This window comes from Hyla sarda, chromosome 4 (genome assembly GCF_029499605.1).
Source record: "Hyla sarda isolate aHylSar1 chromosome 4, aHylSar1.hap1, whole genome shotgun sequence".
NCBI lineage: Eukaryota > Metazoa > Chordata > Amphibia > Anura > Hylidae > Hyla > Hyla sarda.
In genome coordinates, this window is record NC_079192.1 from 170,431,456 (window position 1) to 170,458,308 (window position 26,853).

Below are 26,853 nucleotides of genomic sequence, written 5' to 3' on the forward strand. Positions count from 1 at the left end.
GCGAGTCTGAGAGATGAGTGCACACGGGTTATTTAAAAAAGTAAAATAAAATAAAAAATGGTCCTGGCGGCAGGTACATCAGATTTCCTGGAGAGGAAAAGTGTTGGGCGGATTTCCTGGAGAGGAATATTGTTGAGCGGATTTCCTGGAGAGGGAATGTGTTGAGCGGATTTCCTGGAGAATAAATGTGTTGGGCGGATTTCCTGGACAAGGAAATGTGTTGGGCGGATTTCCTGGATAGGAACTGTGTTGGGTGTGTCCGGAGGGCTGAGGTGGCCCCAGGTGTTGGCTATCCAGTATCTCTTGAGTGGGGGTCGGAGCCAAGTGTAGGGCTAATTGGTCTCCTCTGTGGCGGTAAGAAGACGGTGAAAGCGGGGTCAACCTCGGGTAGACCTCCACACAGGACGGTGTGGCAGCACCTCTCGGGTTGGTAAGAAGCCAATTGGTGTCTTTGTTACAGTTAAATTGTTATTTATATAAGTCATTTTATAAATAAAGCTGTGGCCGATTCCCACCCATGGAAAAGTTAAATTGTTGATGTGTCAGTTATTTATTTATTATTTTATTTTATTATTCAAGAGAGTTTTATTGTAAAGTTTGCAAAAACATAGCAATAAAGGGAAAAAGTTCCAACGCAGTGGAAGAGCAAACACAGTATCAATCCAACACACTACTATTATAGTCAGTGAAAACAACAATGGCGCCACGACCAACAGCCAGGGAGGCTAAGAACGTAGTCGGCCCACCGCGTGACAACCAAAAAATAAGGAGAGATAGGAAAGGGGATAATGCAAGGCGCCAAGAAGGAAAAAAGAAGAGAGGAGGGGGGGGGAGAGTGGGAGTAAAAGGAAGAGAGAGAGAAGATGAAAAGCGGCGGCAGGGAGACACCCGCGAGAGAGGGAGGAGGGGGGGAAGAGGAGGAGGGGGGTACAGGAGAGAAACAGGATCCGCAACTAGAGCAACATAGAGCACTGACCTGTAGTCCATCGACCGCCACATTTCATTATTTATTGTAGTAAGGGGGAGGGGTAGTTATAGCCTGCTAGGAGCTAATTGGGTCTCAACAGTCTAGGATATCGTGCCATAAACCTGTGAGTAAAAAGTTCAAGTATTTGCACCACAGTAACCCAACCTTTGTAGGCCTTCTATAGTACAGTTTGAACTAATTGAACCACATCCTGTCTGCACAGGAATTAAACTAGTAACCTCCCTTTAATGCATGAAAATCACACCAAAGGCTTTCCAGTCATACTTGCCCTAAAAAGCTACTTTTAAAGGGACAGTGACCAACTATTTACTCATCTGCTAAAAATTTGAACATTCCACTCTGTGCTAGAAGACTGTGGGGGAGATTTATCAAGACTTGTGCAGAATGAAAGTTTACCAGGTGCCCATAGCAACCAATCAGATTGCTTCTTTCATTTTCTAGAAAGACCTCTTTAAAAAAAATTAAAGATGTCATTTGATTAACTTTTGAGCTGCAGAGGTTTTGATTAATCTCCCCCAGCATTTTGCTTGGATGTGCACAGAACGTTTAGTAAGGTTTCAGGTTGCTTCTACTTTCTCTAAGTGTTCACACTTAAAACTACAGGGAACAATCCTTTGGCGAAAGCATTGTGGGACTTACAGGGGACTCTCTGGTTAGCTATACCACCCTGCCACATGACATCATCATCATCTGCTTCCCCAAAGGACCACTACTCCAAGCTAGCCTGCACTACAGCACCTAATTTTCCCTTGAGTACAACAATATCAAATATATTTTTGGTGGATTGTGCTGAATTGAATCAATTCTGAAAAGATGACCATTCATGTCTATTCTTTATTGCAGGATATGCATGCCCTTGGTTCCTTGCTTGTTGCATCTAGCCTGAATGATAACCCCCAGCATAGAAAATGAGAAGGACAATTGCTTTAAATGCACAATGGAAGGCTCTCCATGGCTTCATATCACAGTAACTATATACCACAAGAGATGGAAGATGTGATTCTGAACATTTCCTTAATCCTGCATACATTAATCTATTCTAGTACCTAAATCCCCCAAATATTGGTGAAACAGCTCCACAGATAAACTGTTAGGCTGTGTTCACATGTTGTGTTTTCTTTATGTGTTTCATGTGTTAATTGGTTAGTTGCTGCGTTTATACCAAATTACTGAAATAACTGCAAAATTGAATTTTTTTTTTACTGAAATTGCACGAAAATCAAGGTAAAAATGCCCCACAACACTCCTGCAAAAAAAAAAAAAAAAAAAGGAAATTTAAAGGAGAACTCCGGAATATAAAAATTGTCCCCCATATTGCCGGCAGTAAAAAAAATAAAGATGTACATTCCTTCCTCCGCTCCCCCGGGGCTTCCGGTAACCGGCTTCGATCTCCGCTGCGATCCACTTCCTGGTTGCCGGTGGGTCGGATGAATCATACTGCGCTCAGCCGATCACCAGCCACAGCGAAGTCCGACTCGGCCGGCGATAGGCTGAGCGGCAGTGTGACGTTTTCGGTGTAGTGAAGAATTTTGTGTCCTGAAGCGTTTTCACACTGCCGCTCAGCCTATCGCCGGCCGAGTCGGACTTCGCTGCAGCTGGTGATTGGCTGAGCGCAGTATGATTCATCCGACCACCGGCAACCAGGAAGTGGATCGCAGCAGAGACCGGAGCCGGTTACCGGTTTTACTGCTGGCAGTATGGGCGACAATTTTTATATTCCGGAGTTCTCCATTAAGCTATCCACAGGCTTCAAATCACCATGCAACCATTGAATTGCTGTGACTTTGGAGTACGCTTTCATGATGGTTGGTTGAAAACTCCTTTTTCTGATATCTCTCTCTCTGCATGTTTATTGTTTCCCCTGATCATTTCATAGTATGGTGTTGCTGTATTCATAAAGGTTCTTACAACTAGTCGTATTAATATATTTCTATAATTAATATCTATTTATAAATATAATATATTTATTTGGCAAGTAGAGCATGTAGATAAAGCACTCACCGCATCAGAGGTTCAGCAACATAGTAGAACTTTATTCCAGACTAGAGCCGGTAAAACAGAGCAGACACACAGGGAGCATGGATGGAACAGGTGAGGCGGGGGCGTGACAGGGGGGGGGCAACCGGTTTCACACACTGAGGCGCTTCCTCTGGCCCACGCTCGCGGGACAGGGGGACAGTTTTCTTTCTTTTGTAGGAAAGCTAATATGCATATATTTTGTTAATGGAGTAATGTATGACTTGTTGGTTAGATTCTCATTATGGACGACAACGTCAGTCATTAACACGACAAAGTAGAGTCTAAGCAGCTGGAAGACCCTCTTAGTGGGTAAAAAGGGTCCAAGAGGGCTCATTTGCCCACATTTGCATACAGCATAGATAATCTTTCAGCCACCTGATTGAAAGATTGGGAGCTGTTTAATGGATGCAGGTGCACTTACTATCTTCCCTTAGCTCCGTGTGGTATAGACGCTTATAGAACTATTTCTGGTGACATGCTTTTTATATCTAGAACCCAATGAGGAGGTGTCCAAGGTTGTGCATTACTGGTATATCATCCTTTCTTATACTGTAAATCACAGCAAGAAAAGATTCATTTTTCCTGAAGGTCTGGATTCCCTCCCAATATATCATTAGGCACCTGACAACATAAAGATTATACCTTAATTCTTCCTTAATACTTTGAAGATTTGTGTATAATGTAAGAAGAATGATATCTTGACTGACATATAAAGTAAGAACGTGATGAAAGAAAGGAAGAACTAGAGCTCAGAAAGCCTTGATCTTAAATACCCTATTAAGTGATGCAACAGTCGGCTGAAAATGTGTCGTCTGTAGGAATATTTATAAGGAAATAAGAAACCAAAAGCATTTAAAGTTTTTTTTCCCCAACTTAAAGATTTATAAAATATTCAGTGAATAAGCCATAAATACTGTATTTGAGGTGAGATTCCCCTTTAGGGTAGGGTCACACATAGCGTATACACACCGTCTTTCAATTCCTGGGAACTACACTGTGCATTTTGAAGACACACAGGGCTTCTCTGATGCAGCCCTGTGTGTACAGTAAGGTTTGGAGGCAGGGCCAGCGCGTCACAGTCACAATAGCACGCACAGCCCGCTTCCAAACCTTATTGTAAACACAGGACTGCAACAGTAAAGCTCTTAGTGAATCCAGTGGCGCCATAGCTGTACTTACACCTGCTGCCCTGCTGCAGAAACACAAGCCAGATAGAGGCTGACCAGTGGTGTGTCAAGATTTTAAATATTGGGGGGCACACTGGAGGCCAGGACAAAAGTAGAAGGGGCAGGCACAAATTATCTCTGAGCTGCAAGAAGCATTGGCATGGGGTGGAGGGGGGAATGACCCTGAAGCCCCTATTGACTATAAAGGGAGCATCAGCATGTGTCCACGTGAAAAAGAAGTGACGGAAGTGAAGAAATATTATCACCATACATATTACCATCATACTGTTACTAACCAAATCCTTTATACTGAGACCAATATTAGCAAATAACAAGAAAGAAAAAAACGGAGTCACTTATAAAATGTATATCATTTTATTAATTCCGTGGAATATAAGTACATAAAAATTGTATATATATTAGTAAAAAATACTATTTTTCAAGGAGGAATGAGGCTAAAAGGTGGTGTCACCGGCTCTGCAATGAAGGCTGGGTGTAGTATATATATTAATGGATCCACCACAATTAGTACGCAGATTTACAAAAACAGGATGTTTTAGCAACCTGTAGGAAACATGTATATATAAATCTCACAGTGAGAGCGAAAAAATTATTATATATATATAACATGCAAAATAAAGTGCAGTGTGCATGTAAACAAGCATAACATTGTGGGGATACAAAACAGTATAGCGATATACCAGAGTACAGCAGCAATCAGCAGAGACCGGGACAGCACCACTCCAACGTACGTTTCGGTACGCAACCTTCCCAGACGAAGGTTGCGTACCGAAACGTACGTTGGAGTGGTGCTGTCCCGGTCTCTGCTGATTGCTGCTGTACTCTGGTATATCGCTATACTGTTTTGTATCCCCACAATGTTATGCTTGTTTACATGCACACTGCACTTTATTTTGCATGTTATATATATATAATAATTTTTTCGCTCTCACTGTGAGATTTATATATACATGTTTCCTACAGGTTGCTAAAACATCCTGTTTTTGTAAATCTGCGTACTAATTGTGGTGGATCCATTAATATATATACTACACCCAGCCTTCATTGCAGAGTCGGTGACACCACCTTTTAGCCTCATTCCTCCTTGAAAAATAGTATTTTTTACTAATATATATACAATTTTTATGTACTTATATTCCACGGAATTAATAAAATGATATACATTTTATAAGTGACTCCGTTTTTTTCTTTCTTGTTATTTGCTATTTCTGTTTGGAGTTCACATACCTATAGCCAACACCAATACCTGGATTAATTGATAGTGCTTGGTCACTTACATACTTCTTAGTCATAATTTTTTACTTCCAGGTTTGAGTTGTCCGTTTGGGTATTTTTGAGACCAATATTACCTATAATACCAGTATAAAAGGGGGAAGTATTCCCCCATACAGTGACCACATAGTGGTAGATATCAGCTCTACACAGAGGCTCTGCAGACCATATAAGTGATTAAATACAGTTATATCAGGTGACGTCTTCTCTAACAAAGTTGTTCACTTTCCCTTTTCTTCATCATCCGGCCCAAAACATCATGATGATTTCTTCCAGCAACAAATCTCCACAGAACCTGCCAGACAAACATTTTAGGCAGTGCAGCACATATAGCATTCTATACAATTATAATAACTCCCATGGTGTCTCACACAGTAGAGTGGGTAGATAAGGGGGTTGGGGAAGAGTAGGTAGGTCCCCGCATTAAGTATATAGGTCACTCCAGTAGGTAGACAGATCCCTTTACATGGTTTCCCCCATTACCTACAGGTAGGCATCTACACAGGTTCCTGTGTAGATGCCCCTTTATATAGTTGCTGTCCCATATATAGTTTCAACCCTCCCTGTATATAGTAGTAGAAGCCACCACATATAGTAGTAGCAACCCTCCTTTAGGTAGTAGTAGCAGCAGGCCCCCAATTGTAGTAGTAAAAGAAGCCCCCTTTAGGTAGTAGTATTAACAGCCCCCTTTAGGTACCAGTAGGAGCAGCTCCCTTTAGGCAGTAGTAGCAGCAGTAGTATCAGTATCTATCATACATACACATATTCCTACATCACGCATACATCAATCTATCATACACACATCATACATACATGCACACATCATACATACGTCTATCATACACACATCACACATCTTACATACATACACACGTCACATATACATTTAAAATACATACACCCCTATATCATACATCATACACACATTTATCATACATACACACATTCATACATACATACAACAATTTATCATTCACAAATCATGTACACACACATACATACACACACAGCATACATTTATAAATACATACACCCCCCATATCATACATACATCCATCATACATTATACATACACTCATCATACATCTATCTATTATACACACATACATACACACATCATACATACACCATACATACACACATCATGCATACAAACATGCATCATGCATATACACATCATACGTACATACATTCACACACATCATAAAACTATCATAAACTTATACATACACACATCATACACATGTCATACACACATCATACATACACACATAATACATGCATCATACACACATCACAAATACAGACATCATACATACACACACATCACACATACACACATCATATATACATCCATTTAAAATACATACACCCCTCATATCATACATACAATAAACACACACTTATCATACATACACACATCATACATACTTCAATCTATCATACAAACACACATCATACATACACCATGCATACACACATCATGCATACAAACATGCTTCACACACACACAAATCATACAAACATCATATACACACATCAAAAATACAGACATCATACATACACACATCACACATCCTATATAAATCTATTTAAAACACATATACCCCCATATCATACATACATCATACACACATTTATCATACGTATATACTCGAGTATAAGCCGAGTTTTTCAGCACGATTTTTCGTGCTGAAAACACCCCCCTCGGCTTATACTCGAGTGAACTCCCCCACCCGCAGTGGTCTTCAACCTGCGGACCTCCAGAGGTTTCAAAACTACAACTCCCAGCAAGCCCGGGCAGCCATCGGCTGTCTGGGCTTGCTGGGAGTTGTAGTTTTGAAACCTCCGGAGGTCCGCAGGTTGAAGACCACTGCGGCCTTCAACATCATCCAGCCCCCTCTCACCCCCTTTAGTTCTGAGTACTCACCTCCGCTCGGCGCTGGTCTGGTCCTGCAGGACTGTCCGGTGAGGAGGTGGTCCGGTGGGATACTGGTTCCGGGCTGCTATCTTCACCGGGGAGGCCTCTTCTAAGCGCTTCGGGCCCGGCCTCAGAATAGTCACGTTGCCGTGACAACGACGCAGAGGTGCGTTCATTGCCAACGTACTTCTGCGTCATTGTCAAGGCAACGCCTCTATTCCGGGCCGGAAGCGCGGAGAAGAGGCGCCCCCGGTGAAGATAGCAGCCCGGACCACCTCCTCACCGGACGACCTCCCCACCGGACAGCCCTGCAGGACCGGACCAGCGCCGAGCGGAGGTGAGTACTGTACAGAACTAAAGGGGGTGAGAGGGGGGCTGGATGATGTTGAAGGCCGCAGTGGTCTTCAACCTGCGGACCTCCGGAGGTTTCAAAACTACAACTCCCAGCAAGCCCGGACAGCCGATGGCTGCCCGGGCTTGCTGGGAGTTGTAGTTTTGAAACCTCTGGAGGTCCGCAGGTTGAAGACCACTGAGGGCGAATGATGAGAAGAGGATGATGAAGGGGGGGTGTGGGGATGATGAAGGGGGGTGGGGATGATGAAGGGGGGGGTGTTGGATGATTACAAGGGGATGATGAAGGGGGGATGTGTGGGATGATAAGGGGATGATGAAGGGGGGGATGTGCGGGATGATAAGGGGATGATGAAGGGGGGGGGTGTGGGATGATAAGGGGATGATGAAGGGGGGATGTGTGGGATGATGACAAGGGGATGATGAAGGGGGGATGTGTGGGATGATAAGGGGATGATGAAGGGGGGGATGTGTGGGATGATAAGGGGATGATGAAGGGGGGATGTGTGGGATGATAAGGGGATGATGAAGGGGGGATGTGTGGGATGATGACAAGGGGATGATGATGAGGATGTTAATGACAGGTCTGGATGATGACAGGGGGGGATGAGGTATTTCCCACCCTAGGCTTATACTCGAGTCAATAACTTTTCCTGGGATTTTGGGTTGAAATTAGGGGTCTCGGCTTATACTCGGGTCGGCTTATACTCGAGTATATACGGTACATCAATTTATCATATACACATCATATATACATATACACACATCATTCAGGCATACATAATACACACATCATATACACACATCATACATACATTAAAATACATACACCCCCATATCATACATACATTCATCATACACACATCTATCATACATACACACATTCATACATCATACATACATACATGCACACATCATACATAGATACATCATATATATACATCAATCTATCATACATACATACATACTTACACACACATCATAAATACACACACATACATACACACATTACACATACACACATCACACATGCATCACACATACACACATCATACATACATGCAAACATCATACATAAACTCACATCATACATTACACACAAATCACATACACACACATCACTTACACTCCCCCAACCCCTTCACCCCCAGCAAGGTATGGCCACTCTTTGTTGGTGACCGGCAGTTGCAGGGGCGCCTCAGGGGTTAGGAGCAGACGTGAGTGCCTACACAGGCTACTTATGCTCCCAGCAACCATTGTGCCTGTTGTTAAAGCAGCAGTGTCCCTGACCCTCACCAAATGAAGGATGTCTGTGGCCAGAGCTGCAAACTTGAAAAGAAAAAATTGAAAATATTGCATTGGGGTAGGTACATGGCCAGTCCTGGGGCAATTAAATTAGGAGGGGGGGGGGGGGGCGCACAGCATGATGTAGGGGGGCCATGGTTCACTCTGGCCCCCCTTAGCGATGCCATTGAGTCTGACATTTCTGTGACTGTCCGCAAGTCAACCCAAAAGTTGCATGTGAGGAGGTTGTGCCCCCATTACACACCCTCCATGTTAGGCCGAGCCCCTTCCAGACTCCTTTTTCCCTTTTACATGCCTCCTTTTACATGCCTCCTTGGGTGGCATACATGCTCCAAATGTTCCTCATATTCCATTTATGCTCAAGAATGATCGACATTTGGGCATCTGCACAGGAATGGGTTTTGAAGCGGTACATTGCATTGTGGGTAATAAACTTTTTGCCTCAAACAAGATCCAAGCGCCTGCCTGATCCTGTAGTTCTTTCAGAGGAGTTTTGTGGTTGCTGTATCTATCCCAGTAGCGGCTGCTGGATCAGAGAATTTCCCTCTCCATATGTCTTTACCATTGTTGTGTTTGGCTGAGTACAACCACAGCTGGTGAGCAAGTTGACTATTGTCCACCTTTTATATATATATATATATATATATATATATATATATATATATATATATACACATATATATATATGTATATATATATATATATATATATATATATATATATATATGCGGTATCACACTATGGAGCACTTTCCTTTGTTTTAGTCATTATTGTTATAGTTAGTAAACATTGAATGCAAAGTTGTATCATGAGGCCCATGTCTTTCTATGTGCTCTATAGTGTCATGCGGAGTATTTTTTTCCATGTGCTCTAGGAGGACTATGTTTTTCATTTGTGTCATGAGAACTACGTTTCTCCATGTGCTCTATAGTGTCATGAGGACTATGCTTTTCCATGTGCGCTATACTGTGGACTATGTTTACCTTGCACCATCTTTTTCCACTAGTTTATTTAAAGGAGTATTCCAGGAAAAATATATATTTTTTTATATCAACTGGCTCCAGAAAGTTAAACAGATTTGTAAATTACTTCTATTAAAAAATCTCAATCCTTTCTATAATTATCAACTACTGAAGTTGAGTTGTTGTTTTCTGTCTGGCAACAGTGCTCTCTGCTGACATCTCTGTCTGTCTCGGGAACTGCACAGAGTAGAAGAGGTTTGCTATGGGGATTTGCTTCTAAACTGGGTGGTTCCCGAGACAAGTGTCATCAGAGAGCACTTAGACAGAAAAGAACAACTCAACTTCAGAAGCTCATAAGCACTGAAAGGATGAAGATTTTTTAATAAAAGTAATTTACAAATCTGTTTAACTTTCTGGAACCAGTTGATATATAAAAAAAAGTTTTTTCCTGGAATACCCCTTTAACTTCTAGTTGTCCTCTCCCAAGATCCATAGTTTTATGGGGCTTAAATGGATATTTACTCCTTGACCTTGACCTTTTTTACATATATGGTGGGAGCTTTTCCCACCATAGGCATTAAAAACCCACAAATGCTTTGTGCATTAGTCAGCACATCCAAAATGAAATATATGTGCAGGTTAAATATCTACACATCTGTTATGACTGTATACAGTAGTTTGCTGGTGTTATATGTGGAATAAGTAAGTACAATTAAAAGAAATAAGTGAGTAATTTTCAGTTGCAACAATTCATAAAATTACTTGAAAACAGCAAAATAGGTTATAAGAACACAGAAATACACTTATATGTTTTAACCCCTTAAGGACCAGGCCATTTTACACCTTAGGACCAGAGCGTTTTTTGAACATCTGACCACTGTCACTTTAAACATTAATAACTCCGGAATGCTTTTAGTTATCATTCTGATTCCGAGATTGTTTTTTCATGACATATTCTACTTTAACATGGTGGAAATTTTTTGTGGTAACTTGCATCCTTTCTTGGTGAAAAATCCCAAAATTTTATGAAAAAATAGAAAATTTTGCATTTTTCTAACTTTGAAGCTCTCTGCTTGTAAGGAAAATGGATATTCTAAAAAAAAAAAAAATTATTCACATATACAATATGTCTACTTTATGTTTGCATCATAAAATTGATAAGTTTTTACTTTTGGAAGACATCAAAGGGCTTCAAAGTTCAGCAGCAATTTTCCAATTTTCCACAAAATTTTCAGGGACCAGTTCAGGTTTGAAGTGGATTTGAAGGGTCTTCATATTAGAAATACCCCATAAAAGACCCCATTATAAAAACTGCACCCCCCCAAAGTATTCAAAATGACATTCAGTCAGTGTTTTAACCCTTTAGGCGTTTCACAGGAATAGCAGCAAAGTGAAGGAGAAAATTCACAATCTTCATTTTTTACACTTGCATGTTCTTGTAGACCCAATTTTTGAATTTTTACAAGGGGTAAAAGGAGAAAATTTATACTTGTATTTATAGCCCAATTTCTCTTGAGTAAGGACATACCTCATATGTCTATGTAAAGTGTTCGGCGGGAGCAATAGAGGGCTCAGAAGCGAAGGAGCGACAAGGGGATTTTGGAGAGTACATTTTTCTGAAATGGTTTTTGGGGGGCATGTTGCATTTAGGAAGCCCCTATGGTGCCAGAACAGCAAAAAAAAAAAAAAAAACACATGGCATACCATTTTGGAAACTAGACCCCTTGAGGAACATAACAAGGAATTAAGTGAGCCTTAATACCCCACAGGTGTTTCACGACTTTTGCATATGTATAAAAAAAAAATTTCACTAAAATGTGTGTTTCCCCCCAAATTTCACATTTTTGCAAGGGTTAATAGCAGAAAATACCCCCCAAAATTTGTAACCCCATATTTTCTGAGTATGGAGGTACCCCATAAGTTGACCTGAAGTGCACTACGGGCGAACTACAATGCTCAGAAGAGAAGGAGTCATATTTGGCTTTTTGAGAGCAAATTTTGGTCGGGGGGCATGTCGCATTTAGGAAGCCCCTATGGTGCCAGAACAGCGACAAAAAAAAAAAAAAAAAAACATGGCATACCATTTTGGAAACTAGACCCCTTGTGGTACGTAACAAGGAATAAAGTGAGCCTTAATACCCCACAGGGGTTTCACAACTTTTTCATATGTAAAAAAAAATATATAATTTTCACAAAAATGTGTGTTTCCCCCGAAATTTCACATTTTTGCAAGGGTTAATAGCAGAAAATACCCCCAAAATTTGCAACCCCATTTCTTCTGAGTATGGAAATACCCCATGTGTGGACGTCAAGTGCCCTGCAGTCGAACTACAATGCTCAGAAGAGGAGGAGCGCCATTGAGCTTTTGAAGAGTGAATTTGTTTGGAATGGTAGTCAGGGGCCATGTGCGTTTACAAAGCCCCCCATGGTGCCAGAACAGTGGACCCCCCCCACATGTGACCTCACAGAATTTAATAAGGAGTGCAGTGAGTATTTACACCCCACTGGCATTTGACAGATCTTTGGAACAGTGGGCTGATCAAATTAAAAATGTAATTTTTCATTTTCTCGGACCACTGTTCCAAAAATCTGTCAGACACCTGTGGGGTGTAAATGCTCACTGCACCCCTTATTACATTACATGAGGAATGTAGTTTCCAAAATGGGGTCACATGTTGGGGGGTCCATTGTTCTGGCACTATGGGGGCTTTGTAAACACACGTGGCCTTCATTTCCGGACACATTTTCTCTTCAAAATCCCAATAGCGCTCCTTCTGTTCTGAGCATTGTAGTTCATCCGCCGAGCACTTTACATCCACATTTGGGGTATTTCTTACTCAGAAGAAATGGGGTTACAAATTTTGGGGGGCTTTTTTCCTATTTTCCCTTGTGAAAATGAAAAATTTAGGGTAACACCAGCATTTTAGTGAAAAATGTTTTTTTTTTTTTTCATTTTCCCATCTAACTTTAACGAAAATTTGTCAAACACCTGTGGGGTGTTAATGCTCACTATACCCCTTGTTACATTCCGTGAGGGGTGTAGTTTCCAAAATGGGGTCACATGTTGGTATTTATTTTTTTGCGTTTTTGTCAGAACCGCTGTAAAATTAGCCCCCCCTGTGCAAATCACCAATTTAGGCTTCAAATGTACATAGTGCGCTCTCACTCCTGAGCCTTGTTGTGCGTCCGCAGAGCATTTTACGCCCACATATGGGTTATTTCCGTACTCAGGAGAAATTGCGTTACAAATTTTGGGGGTCTTTTTTTTCCTTTTACCTCTTGTGAAAATAAAAAGTAAAAGGCAACACCAGCATGTTAGTGTAAAAAAATTTTGTAGTGTAATTTCTCCCAAGTACGGAGATACCCCATATGTGGCCCTAAACTGTTTCCTTGAAATACGACAGGGCTCCGAGTGCCATGCCCATTTGAGGACTAAATTAGGGATTGCATAGGGGTGGACATAGGGGTATTCTACGCCAGTGATTCCCAAACAGGGTGCCTCCATCTTTTGCTAAACTCCCAGCATGCCTGGACAGTCAGTGGCTGTCCAGAAATGCTGGGAGTTGTTGTTTTGCAACAGCTGGAGGCTCTGTTTTGGAAACACTGCTGTAAAATACGTTTTTAATTTTTATTGGGGGGAAACAGTGTATGGGGGTGTATATGTAGTGTTTTACCCTTTATTATGTGTTAGTGTAGTGTAATGTAGTGTTTTTAGGGTACATTCACACTGGCAGAGGTTTACAGTGAGTTCCCTGCTAGGAGTTTGCGCTGCGGTGAAAATTTGCCGCAGCTCATACTTGAAGCAGAAAACTTACTGTAAGCCTGCCCGTATGAATGTGAATGGGGGGGGGGGGGGGGTCAAACCTCCAGCTGTTTCAAAACTACAACTCCCAGCATGTACTGACAGACCATGCATGCTGGGAGTTGTACTTTTTCAACAGCTGGAGGCACACTGGTTGGAAAACCTTAATTTAGGTTCTGTTATCTAACTCAATATTTTCCAACCAGTGTGCCTCCAGCTGTTGCAAAACTACAACTCCCAGCATGTACTGATCACCGAAGGGCATGCTGGGAGATGTAGTTATGCAACAGCTGGAGGGATCGCAACTACAACTCCCAGCATGCTGGGATTTGCAGTTTTGCAACATCTGGAGAGCTACAGTATAGAGACCACTGCAAACTGTGGCCCTCCAGATGCTGCAAACCTACAAATCTCAGCATGTCCAGACCGCAAACAGTTGTGTGGGCATGCTAGGAGTTGTAGTTTTGCAAGATCTGGAGGGCTATAGTTCAGAGACTACCATATAGTGGTCTCAAACTGTAGCCCTCCAGCTGTTGCAAAACTACAACTCCCAGCATGCCCAAACAGCTGTTTGGGCATGCTGGGAGTTGTAGTTTTGCAACAACTAGAGTTCTACAGTATAGAGACCACTATATAGTGGTCTCGGACTGCAGCCCTCCAGATGTTGCTAGGCAACTTACCGGCTTCCGTCGGATCCAGGGAGCTAGCTGCACGACATAGCCGCCCGCCGATCTCCGACGCCGATCGTCGCCCCCAGCCTCCGGATCGGTAAGTGGATCTTCGGCGTTCAGTCCTCTGTCGTTTCCCCGTTCTGCCCCGCCTATTGTGAGTGGGCAGAACGGGGAAAACGAAAGTTAACCCCCCCGCCCCCGATCTGCTATTGGTGGTCGCGTCTAGACCACCAATAGCAGGGATAGGAGGGGTGGCACCCCTGCCACCTCACTCCTATCTCTTCAGTGGGATTGTGGGTGTCTTAGACACCCGCGATCCCCCTTATATTCCGGGTCACCGGGTCACCATAGACCCGTAATGACCCGGAATCGCGCAAATCGCAAGTGTGAATTCATCGGCGATTTGCGCCAATCGCCGACATGGGGGGGTCTGATGACCCCCCTGGACATTTGCGCAGGGTGCCTGCTGATAGATATCAGCAGTCACCCCGGACCGAAATTCCCACGGGCGTACAGGTACGCCCTTGGTCCTTAAGGGGTTAAAATAAATTCTTGCCAAAATTGCCAGCGGCATAGAAAGTGTCTGATGACTCATATGCTGTCTTCTTTAACTTTTTATAAAGCTTGTCAGACTGAAATTCAATTGTAACAATACCCAATTGAGGGCCATTAAAGAAATGATGAGAAACACAGTTACCCCTTTACATTTTTTTTTATCTACAGACCCATGTGTGTTATTATGTTTTTTTTTTTTTACATGTGTCCTTAAAATATGCCGCAAAGCCTAAAAAATATATTTGTGAGATGAAATTTACCACGCATTCACCGATCGTGTGGTCAAACTGACATATTATCTTAATTCTTCCGCTACCCAATTTGCATGGTTTCTGTCATGTTTTACTATTTTAGGCTTATATATGTATATATAGCACATATATAGATAATCCTTAATACTTAGTTCCCTGTAACTTTTTTACTTTTCTGTCTTATAAAGTGTATTGGGCCTAATTTTTTGCGCCATAATCTGTGGTCTTTATTGGTACAATTTTGGTATTGATCAGCCTTTTCAATTACAATTCTGGCATTTGGTATATTTTTTCACTTACCCCATTCATCATGAGATATAAAAAAAATTTGTATTTTTAAAGTTTGGATGATTCCGCATGTGATGATACCAACATAGACAGACTCTAACAATAGTAGAGGATCAGGAGCTACAGAAGCCAGGGTAAGGCCTCAGGCCGCCAGAACAACAGATTGCCCCTCCCCCCGTTATCACCCCCAAAAAGGGGGGGGGGGGTGTAGGAACGATCCCACTCAATACACCCTCAGTTGCCGCATGATGGATCATATACATGTTATGTATATTATAATTCATGTTATTTAGAGTTACTGTATATAGATGATGCTTAAAAAAAGACAAGCATTCATCAAGTCCAACCAATAACTTTATTCTAACCCAAAAAAATCATTATGTGGCAGATGCCAACTGCCCCATACCAAGGGAAAGATAAAGTCCTTCCTTTATGACAACCAGAATAAATCTCTTGATGAAAGGCTCACCTCCAAAAATCTAGCAGGCATCACTATATTGTAACCATACTATATTTTTCAAGAAAAATATCCAAGGGCCTTGTTCAACTTGCCCAATGAATGAGGACATTAAGTGGTAGAGAGTTCCATATTCTCACTGCTCTCACAGCACAGAATCCCCATCTGGAATGATGGATAAATATTCCCTTCCTTAGGCATGGTTACAGTCCCAGATGTAAAAAGATCACTAGACAGATCTCTGTCCTTTCCATTCATATAGGTGTTCATTGTTTTAGATCACATCTAGTTTGATCGCCGGTCTTGGTACTGGAATCTACCTATTCCCTTAATCACCTAGGTCGTCCTCCTCCTCACGCGCTCCATATGCATCTTTTGATGTAACCCATCATTTTTTAGGAGCTACCTGGCACTGGTTGCTAAAGTTGAGTTTACTGATCACCAATACCCCAAAGTCCTCTTCATTAGCTGTTTTACCCAGTGTTTTACTATTTGATGCAGAATTGTATAATTTGTATCCTCAACCAAATAGCATAACCTTATGTGGTGACCACGGGGTGTTGCAGTGAGTGGTGGGGTCGGATGGTATTAACCCCTGGGGCAAGATGTTGTTAACCCCTAGTGTTCGTGATGCCAGGGTGTGGTTGTTTTGGCATAGGTCACCGCAGACAACTAGCCCAGAAACAGCATGCAGTAAATTAGAGTCCACAGAAAGGATTCAAAGCAACTTGAACTTTTACTTGGAAAAGGCAGATAACAGTCTTTACAACTAGCCAACTTCCACAGAGGTGACCGGGACACAGGGAACCTCTCAGGCTTGCTTGGACTTGTAGTTATTGTAGTAATGATGCAGGCCACTGTACTACTGTTGTAACTTTAGCGGGACAGTAGTGGACTTGAATTGTAGAGGTAGATTTTACTTAAAGTTTAGTTGTGGCTGCAGGTTCTTAGGCTTTGGCCTAGATAAGCTGAACTTGAATGGTACAGAACTTTGTGCTTGCTTTTAGGTCCAGGTCTCAAGAGAGTGAATCAGGAGACTACAGCCCCTTATATACTAGGGGGCTGGGCTAAAGCCCATTGTTAGCTGTTTGCCTGGGGTACCTGTGCCCTTTGAACTCTGGGTGTATCATGTGATTACAGGTCACATGACCAACATTTTATTTAATTTGTACAACTTTATATATAATGACATTCTCAGTAGAACACATTCAATAAATGTACATAGTGAATATACACTGCATTAAACGCCATTTAAACTAGGGGTAACCCTGCAGGGGAGCCCTGTGGACCTTAGGGGCTCTTCCTGAGGGGACCTAAGGACTGTACAGAACTTTGTTCTGTACTGGGACACCACACTTACACTTATCCTCATTTGCCATTTCTCTGTCTCTGTCTCTGTCTCCGGCTTCCCAAGATTCCTGTCACGTACCGCCAGGATAGGAAGTGGATCCTCTGGACCAGAGAGGCGATGGCACGGGTTGTACTGTAGGACCGGTTCTAAGCAGTTACTGGTTTTCACCAGAGCCCGCCACAAGGCGGGATGGACTTGCTGCGGCGGTAACTACCAGGTTGTATCCCCCCAGTAACAACTCGACCTCTCTGGCAGCTGATATAGCGTGGTACACAGGGAGCAGGCAAGATCGTAGTCGGACGTAGCAGAGGTCAGGGCAGGCAGCAAGGGTTCACAGGCGAGTATACGGTAGTAATGGGTACGGCAACTGGCAAGGCAATATCACAGTAGGGAACGTTTTCTCAAAGGCACAAGGCACAAAGATCCGGCAAGGGCAGGAAGGGGCAGGTGCCTTTTATTGGGAAGGACCAGTGGGAGGTGAGGAACCAGCGCACCAATTACCGGTGCGTTGGCCCTTTAAATTTACTGAAGCCGGCGTGCGCGCGCCCTAGAGAGCGGGGCCGCGCGTGCCGGGAACCAAGAGAGCAGAGCGCCGCGCGGGGAGCAGGTAAGGCGAACAGGGACGCGGCGCGTGAGCGGGGACCAGCCGCCACGCTAGCTGCATCTCTGCCACTGTGAGACCTGCGCTCCTGGTCAGTCTGACCGGGAGACGCTGAGGCCCCGGAGCAGAGGACCGAGGCAGCGGGCGCTCTGGTCCGGAGGTGAAGACCGGAGCGCTCGCTGTGGCAGTCCCCCCCTTATGTCTCCCTCTCTTTTTGGCACCAAGGAAGATGAGGATGAGACTGCAGTCCAAGATGTTATTTTCAGCCCTCCCAGTCGACCAAAAAAAATATTTTCCCCCGAACAAGCTTGGTGGCTAGGATTTCTTTAACAGTAAAAATATCAGAGGCACCAGTGACAGGGGTGGGAGAAAGAAGTTTAGGAGAGAAGCGATTAAAGATAGCAGGCTTGGGAAGGGAGACATGAAAAAAGTTATGAATTCTGAGGGAGGGAGGAAGATGGAGCTGGTAGGACACCGGATTAATGCGGCTCTTGACTCTGAAAGGACCCAAGTAACGAGGGCCCAGCTTGTAACTTGGTACCTTAAATCTGATGTACTTCGAGGAGAGCCACACCTTGTCACCGGGACTGAATTCTGGAGGAGCTCTACGACTTTTGTCGGCCTGGAGCTTCATACGGGCCGAGGCCTTGAGGAGGGCAGAGTTGGTCTCTCGCCAAATAGAAGTGAAGTCCAGAAGGAGGTTCTCTACAGCTGGTAGAGAGGAGGGGGCGGAGGTCCTAGGCAGAGGAGGCAGAGGATGACGGCCATAAACCACAAAAAATGGAGACTTATTGGTGGCGGAAGATTGTTTGAAATTATAAGAGAACTCTGCCCAAGGGAGTAAGTCCGACCAATCATCTTGGCGAGAGGACACAAAATGGCGTAGATAATCTCCCAGAGTCTGGTTCAACCTTTCTACTTGGCCGTTGGACTGAGGGTGATACGAGGAAGAAAAATCCAGCTTGACTCCAAGCTGACCACAGAGAGCCCTCCAAAACTTGGAAACGAACTGCACCCCACGGTCAGAGACGATGTGTTTGGGAAGACCGTGGAGGCAGAAGATGTGAAGAAAAAACTGTTTGGCCAACTGAGGCGCAGACGGGAGACCAGGCAGGGACACAAAATGAGCCATCTTTGAAAAACGGTCAACCACGACCCAAATGACTGTCATACCATGGGAGGAGGGAAGATCAGTGATAAAATCCATGGCGATGTGTGACCAAGGGGTCTCCGGAACAGGGAGGGGCAGAAGAAGACCCGCAGGTTTCTGACGAGGAGTCTTGTCCCGGGCACAGATTGCACAGGACTGGACGAATTCAGTGACGTCTCTGTCTAGCGAGGGCCACCAATATCTTTGAGAAATTAACTGCAGAGACTTCTTAATCCCAGGATGACCGGCAAGGAAGGAAGCGTGGCCCCACTTGAGAACTTGCAACCGCTGGCGAGGAGGAACATAGGTCTTACCCGGAGAAAGAAGCCGTTAGTCCACAGGTGCAACCGAGATGAGACACTCAGGTGGAACAATGTGTTGAGGAGTGGGTACGTCGCCCACCACATCCGAAGAGCGAGAAAGGGAATCTGCCCTGATGTTCTTGGCAGAAGGACGGAAGTGAATCTGGAAGTTGAAGCGGGCGAAGAAGATGGACCAGCGGGCTTGGCGTGGATTTAGTCTCTGAGCAGACTGGAGGTAGACTAGGTTCTTATTGTCCGAGAAATTGGTCACAGGGTGAGGAGCACCCTCAAGAAGATGTCTCCACTCCTCCAAGGCCAATTTAATTGCCAACAGTTCTCTGTCCCCAATAGCGTAATTCTTCTCGGCGGAAGAAAAGGTTCTAAAGAAGAAGCCATGGTCTTGCCCCTGGAAGACTTTTGAGTTAATACAGCTCCAGCTCCCACCAAGGATGCATCCACTTCAAGATTGAATGGCTTGGAAGAATCTGTCCGGGAGAGAACAGGTGCAGATGCAAAGGCGGCTTTAAGGGACAGAAAGGCCTCTTCAGCGTGAGGAGGCCAGGTCTTGGGATTGGCACCCTTTCTAGTCAAAGCCACAAGAGGAGCCACCAGGGTGGAATAATGAGGTATAAACTGTCTGTAGTAATTGGCAAAACCCAGAAATCTCTGTATGGCTCGGAGACCAGAGGGGCATGGCCAGTCCAGAACTGCAGATAGCTTGGCAGGATTCTTTTGCAGATCTTGGCCAGAGATGATATACCCCAGGAATGGCAAGGAGGTACGCTCAAATAGACATTTCTCAATTTTGGCATAGAATAGGTTACTTCTGAGTCGGGTGAGAACTTGCCGGACATGGACTCGATGTTGATCCAGAATGGATGAAAAAATAAGGATATCATCCAGATATACTACAACACAAGTGTAGAGAAGGTCCCGGAAGATGTCGTTCAAGAACTCCTGGAAGACTGCGGGTGCATTACAAAGTCCAAAGGGCATCACTAAGTACTCAAAGTGACCGTTCCGGGTGTTAAATGCGGTCTTCCACTCGTCTCCTTTACGAATGCGTAGGCCCCGCGGAGATCCAACTTGGTGAAAATCTTGGCTCCTCTGAGACGGTCAAACAGCTCAGACATTAGAGGCAGAGGGTATCGGTTTTTAATGGTAATTTTATTGAATCCTCTATAATCGATGCAGGGGAGAATCCTCCTTTTTAGACACAAAGAAAAACCCGGCTCCAGCAGGAGACGAATACTTCCTAATAAAGCCTCTCTGTAAATTCTCACGTACATAGTCCAACATGGCCTGAGTCTCTAGAGGTGAGAGAGGATAAATTCTGCCCCGAGGTGGAGTAGAGCCCGGTAACAGGTCAATGGGACAATCAGAAGGCCTGTGAGGAGGAAGAGTCTCCGCTTGTTTTTTACAGAAGACGTCCGCAAATTGATGGTAAGGCTTGGGGAGACCTGGTGGCGGAGGAACTGGCGGGACACGTTTGATAGGAGCAGGCTTGAAGCACCGGTCAGGGCAGGAGGAACCCCAACGCAGAATCTCACCGGTGGACCAATTCAATACAGGAGAGTGGCGTTGCAACCACGGTAAACCCAGCAGGAGTTCGGAGGAGCAGAAGGGTAGAACAAGAAATTCAAGAGTCTCGGTATGGAGTATCCCAATGTCCATCCGCAGGGGCTGGGTGCGGTATTGTACCGTAGCAGAGAGTTTCTCCCCGTTGACCGAAGAAATAAGGAATGGCTTGGGCAGACGGGTTATAGGAATTTGATACTTGTAGACCAAGGAGGAGTGGATGAAGTTGCCGGCAGAGCCGGAATCCAAGAAAGCAGCAGCAGAGAAGAAGGACTTGGCCGAAAGGAACAACTGCACGGATATAATCAGGCGTGGAGAGGAAGAATCCACACCTATTAATGCCTCTCCCACATCCACTAGGTGCAAGCGTTTCGCGAAAGTGGAGGACGAAGCGGACAGTCCTTAAGGAAGTGCTCAGTACCAGCGCAGTAAAAACACAGGTTCTCGTCTCTACGGCGGCTCTGTTCTTGAGGGGTCAGGCGAGACCGGTCCACCTGCATGGCCTCCACAGCGGAAGACCCAAGGACATCTTTAATGTTACAATTAAGTCCCTTCTTAAAGGTGGCACAAAAAGCTTCATTAGTCAAGTTCAGCTCGGAAGCAAGGGTGTGGAACTGGACGGCATAGTCACCTACGGTAGAATTTCCTTGGGACAAGTTTAGCAAAGCAGTCTCTGCGGAGGTAACCCGGGCAGATTCCTCAAAAACACTACGAAACTCCTGACAAAAACTCCAGGGCCCTCCCGGAGAGCAGACTGAGGATGAAGTCTACCTTGGCTCGCTCAGACGGAAACTGGTCTGATAGTAGCTCGAGATGAAGAGATCACTGAGACAGGAACCCTCGGCATAGTTTAGGATCTCCGTCGTATTTGTCTGGTAGAGACAAACGGATTCTGGCTACAGTGGTAACTGCGGGCGGAGGTGATGCCGCAGGTGCAGGCGGAGGTGCAGGCTGTTTCTGAGCAGGCAGGAGCTGTTGCATCATGGCGGTCAACTGGGCCAGCTGCTAACCTTGCTGGGCCACAATGGAGGTGAGGTCCGCTAGACTTTCAGGGGAACATCAGTGGGATCCATGGCCGGATCTTACTGTCACGTACCGGCAGGATAGGTAGTGGATCCTCTGGATCAGAGAGGCTATGGCACGGGTTGTACTGGAGGACTGGTTTTAAACAGTTACTGGTTTTCACCAGAGCCCGCCGCAAGGCAGGATGGACTTGCTGCGGCGGTAACTACCAGGTCTTAACCCCCAGTAACAACTCGACCTCTCTGGCAGCTGATATAGCGTGGTACACAGGGAGCAGGCAAGAGCGTAGGCAGACGTAGCAGAGGTCAGGGCAGGCAGCAAAGGTTCATAGGCAAGTATACGGTAGCAATGGGTACGGCAACTGGCAAGGCAATATCACAGTAGGGAACGCTTTCTCAAAGGCACAAGGCACAAAGATCCGGCAAGGGCAGAAAGGGGCAGGTGCCTTTTATTGGGAAGGACCAGTGGGAGGTGAGGAACCAGCGCACCAATTACTGGTGCGCCGGCCCTTTAAATTTACTGAAGCCGGCGCGCGCGCCCTAGAGAGCAGAGTGCTGTGCGGTGAGCAGGTAAGGCAAGCAGGGACGCGGCGCGTGAGCAGGGACCAGCCGCCATGCTAGCCGCGTCTCTGCCACTGTGAGACCAGCGCTCCTGGTCATTACGTCTGACTGGGAGACGCCGAGGCCCCGGAGCAGAGGACCGAGGCAGCGGGCACTCCGGTCCGGAAGTGAAGACCGGAGCGCTCGCTGTGTCAATTCCTTTGTTATATTATGATAGTCTCTTCAGTATCATCTGTGGACTCTAGGCTCAGTTTTTGACCCCTTTTTGAATATTGACCCTACATTTGCTATGTTTCAGTCATATGGAATAGACCTTATCATCAAAGAATCCTAAAGGGTTATACCAAGATCAAGTTATCCCCTATCAAAGGGATAAGGTATAATTACCTGATCGTTGGGGGTCCAAATGATGGCCCTTGTCCCAAAATGGATAGAAGAACAACATGCATGTGTGGCCAGAATTCTATTCATTCTCTATAGGGCTTCCAAACATTGCCAAATTGATCACTTGGCAATACATGCTTCTACTCCATTTATTTCAGAGGCAATGTCCTCCCTTCTTGGGATTGGGGGGTCTCAGTGTTCAGGCTTCAACTGTTCAGCCTGTTATCCCTTATTCTGTGGATTGGGGACAATTTATGAAGTTGGGACAACCCTTTTCATTACCAGGAACAAGGCTCTGTTTATCATAGTACTTATTTATTGGTGTGTATACTATCTGAACCCAATCATGTGTTCTTTAGTGTATTTTAGGGTGCCACTGCACTCCTTGCTGGGTGCAGCAGGTAACATTTGATGGAAAATGTATGTTATCCCTAATTATATTACGGTATTTCTTTTCTTGTGTTAACACTGTAGGGAAGAAGACATTTTATGCATTCGCCTTTGTAATATTGAAGGGGTTAGCCATCATAAGATGATTTTAGTTCATACCAGCCAGACAGTAATGGACATGCTTAGGAAGGATCTGTGCTTCTCTTGGGGTTAAATGGCTATGTTGTGAGATTACCATAACGCTGTAGCTATCTTTTTATTTGCTGTTGGAGTCCGTTCTCTCAAACTAAAAAAATCCCATAGTTCTTTGTGTAAGTGTGAGGTCGCTTTCCTCCCTCCCACACATCAGCAATCCTATTCATTGAAACACAAATGAGTTGCATTATATTCAAAAGTGTTTTCTAATCAGGGTGTCTACAGCTGTTGCAAAAATACAATTAGTTGCAGAATGATATCTCTCCCACCCAGCGGCAGCTCCACATATTGAAGCAGGACAGGCTCCCTCTGCACACGTGACTAGTGATGTAATGTCTCGGACCACACTGCAACCTGGGAAAACCTGAGTTGACAGTAATTTTGTATGCTGTTAAAAATAAATATTGGGACAAAAATAACAGAAGAATTTCAAGACCACCGTCACACACAGGTGCAGACACTACTTACTATATTATGAATTATACTAACTTTACAGCCCCTAGAGCATAGGCAAATAAAAAAAAATCCTGGAATACCCCTTTAATTTTTATAATTTATGTAGTAAGACAATATTTTGGAGTTCTCTTTACAGTCTCTGAAAATAATTCTCTCTGTTTCACTCTTTGCTGCCTAAATAAACATGTGATTAACCAAGATTAACACTTGTCACCATCCACATGATAGGTGACCAGTGTCTAATCGCTGGTGGTCCCACTGGGGTCTCCACCTATTATGAGAACTGCAATTCTATTTCCTCTTCACTAGGCTATTTCTGTCTGTCACATAGGGGGAGATTTACCAAAACCTGTGTAGAGGAAGAATGGTGCAGTTCCCCATATCAACCAATCAGGTTTCTTATTTCATTTTTCACAGGTCTATTTAAAAATGAAAGAAGAAATCTGATTGGTTGCCATGGGCAACTGCACCACTCTTCCTCTGCACACTTTTTGATAAATCTCCCCCATAGAGATTAAATGGAGCAGCAGCATGCATGACCTCCTCTCTATTCAAGTGAGCACTAAGCATTTCTTTGATCAGTGGGGATCCTAGTGGTTGGATCACCTGCGATCAAACACTTATCGTCTGTTATGTAGAATTTTCTGTTATGCGACAACCCCTTTAAATCCACTAGCAACAAATATCTCTATTTTATAATTGATGACCCATTCATTACATTTTACACACACTCTATATCATCAATTCATTTATTTTCTTTATTGATATTGTCCTTCCTGAATGACTAGTAAATTGGTGTATTTATGGGAACAGTGAAAGTGTAGAATTAAGTGAGTCAAAGGTTATCTTCCACCCATGATCATCCCATTAAACTAGTGCTGATCTGACTTTTCTCTTAATCAAGAGTTAAATGCCTCAGTTTGAAACATTTTGTATTAACTGTATTTCATAGCAAATATAACATAACCTATATAGCTTTAGAAAATATTTCAAAACACATCTATTCAAACCAATTCAAATGTTCAACAAATGATATATATCTACAATATTTCAACAGTATACAGAAGACATACAGCCGAAGCTTGAGGTTAATTGCTTGTTACCATTTCAAGAACCAAATGTTGGCAAGTAATTATTGACCTTACTGAGCGACAGAATGATGTAGGTGGACACGCTAAATAACGTCCAGATCCTGGATGAAGTGGACAATTCGCTTACTATGCTGTAGGTGTTTGTCAGTTTGATTAAAGGACAGTTACATACAAAGTATGGTTGAGTCTCATTTCAAGGAATTGAAGTAATTCATGTCTGATTTTAACTCAACCGCAGTAGCTAGAATCTCTAATTGTCCAATGCCAGCAACAGAATCCCACAAACACAAGGGGGAGAATTGACAAACACTGGTGTTTTACATGTTGGTCTTTAGTAAAAGCCCTTTGCCATGGGATTCAGTGGGTTTATAAAGAAGTGTGCACCTCTTAATAAATTTGCCACTGCAGCTGCTGTCTGTTCTTCATGTAGAAATGCGTGCTAGCTCAAAGCCAGCTTAGATTTCCTCTATAGTTCATGGTAGGACCTACAGTACACCTGCTGGGCTGTATAGGCCCCTCCTTTTTACAATAAGCCCCACCCACTTTTCACAAGTGCCAAGAGTGGTGTACATGCCTCCAAAAAGTTGCACATTTTGACTACTTTTTAATGCTTTAAGCCAGGTGGCTTTATGAATCCTCCACAAAATCTAAATAAAATATACTTAACAGGAATTGGTAGTAATTACAGCCTCCAATCTTCTTGGGTATGATGCCACAAGGTTTGCACACCTGGATATGGGGATTTTCTGCCATTCTTCTCTTTATGGAAGTTTCTCCCATCTGCACACAGGATCTTTGGAGCTCAGCCAAAATAGTCATTGGGTTCTCTTACCATGGTCTTTCTCCCCTGATTACTTAGTTTGGTGGGGCAGCCAGTTCTGCAGAGAGTCTTGGTTGTTCCAAACTACCTCCATTTAAGAATTCGTGTATAAAGATAGGAAGATGCGTGTATTTTCAATATAGCCACCTATAGGTAAGTTTACTGTTCATGTTGAGTATGCAGAATTATTTGCTGGGAGAATAAACATTTCTCCCGAATCTTTAAAGGTGTACTCTGCTGAAAACATCTTATAAGATGTTACATCGCGGGGGTTCTGCCACTGGGGACCCCCGCAATCTTACCTGCTGCACCCCGTCATTCGGTGCACGGAGCAAACTCCGCTTCGTACCCGAGGAATGGCTTTGCAATCTGCCACGCCCCATTCATTCACGTCTAAGGGAGGAGACGTGACGGCTATGTACTAGCCATCATGCCCCCTCCCATAGACATTAATGGAGGGGACGTGGCGTGACGTTACAAACACGGAAGCTGCAAGGTTCCGTGTTCTGGACGTTGCCGCTGCCGGCCTGGAGTTCACAGGAGTCCCCAGCTGCAGGACTCACGTGATCCAACAACTGATCACCTATCCTTTGGATAGGGGATAAGATGTTTTCAGCAGAGTACCCCTTTAATGTCACAAAAAAAGTATATTCATAAAAAAAAAGCTAAACTTATAAAATGTATGAAATATATCCACACAGTTTTATAATCTTCTTCATACATTGACATCCCAGTACATCCACACAGTTTCATAAGGTCCTTAGTTTGGTTTGACACTTATCTATAAGGCAATAATGGCTATATCACATAGATGGTACATTACATCTTCTCAAACTTAGGCTCAAATGTACTTTGCACACATATGCAGATGGTTCACTGGGGCACTTTTAAAGCGACAAAGACTATCTTTAATCTTAGACATT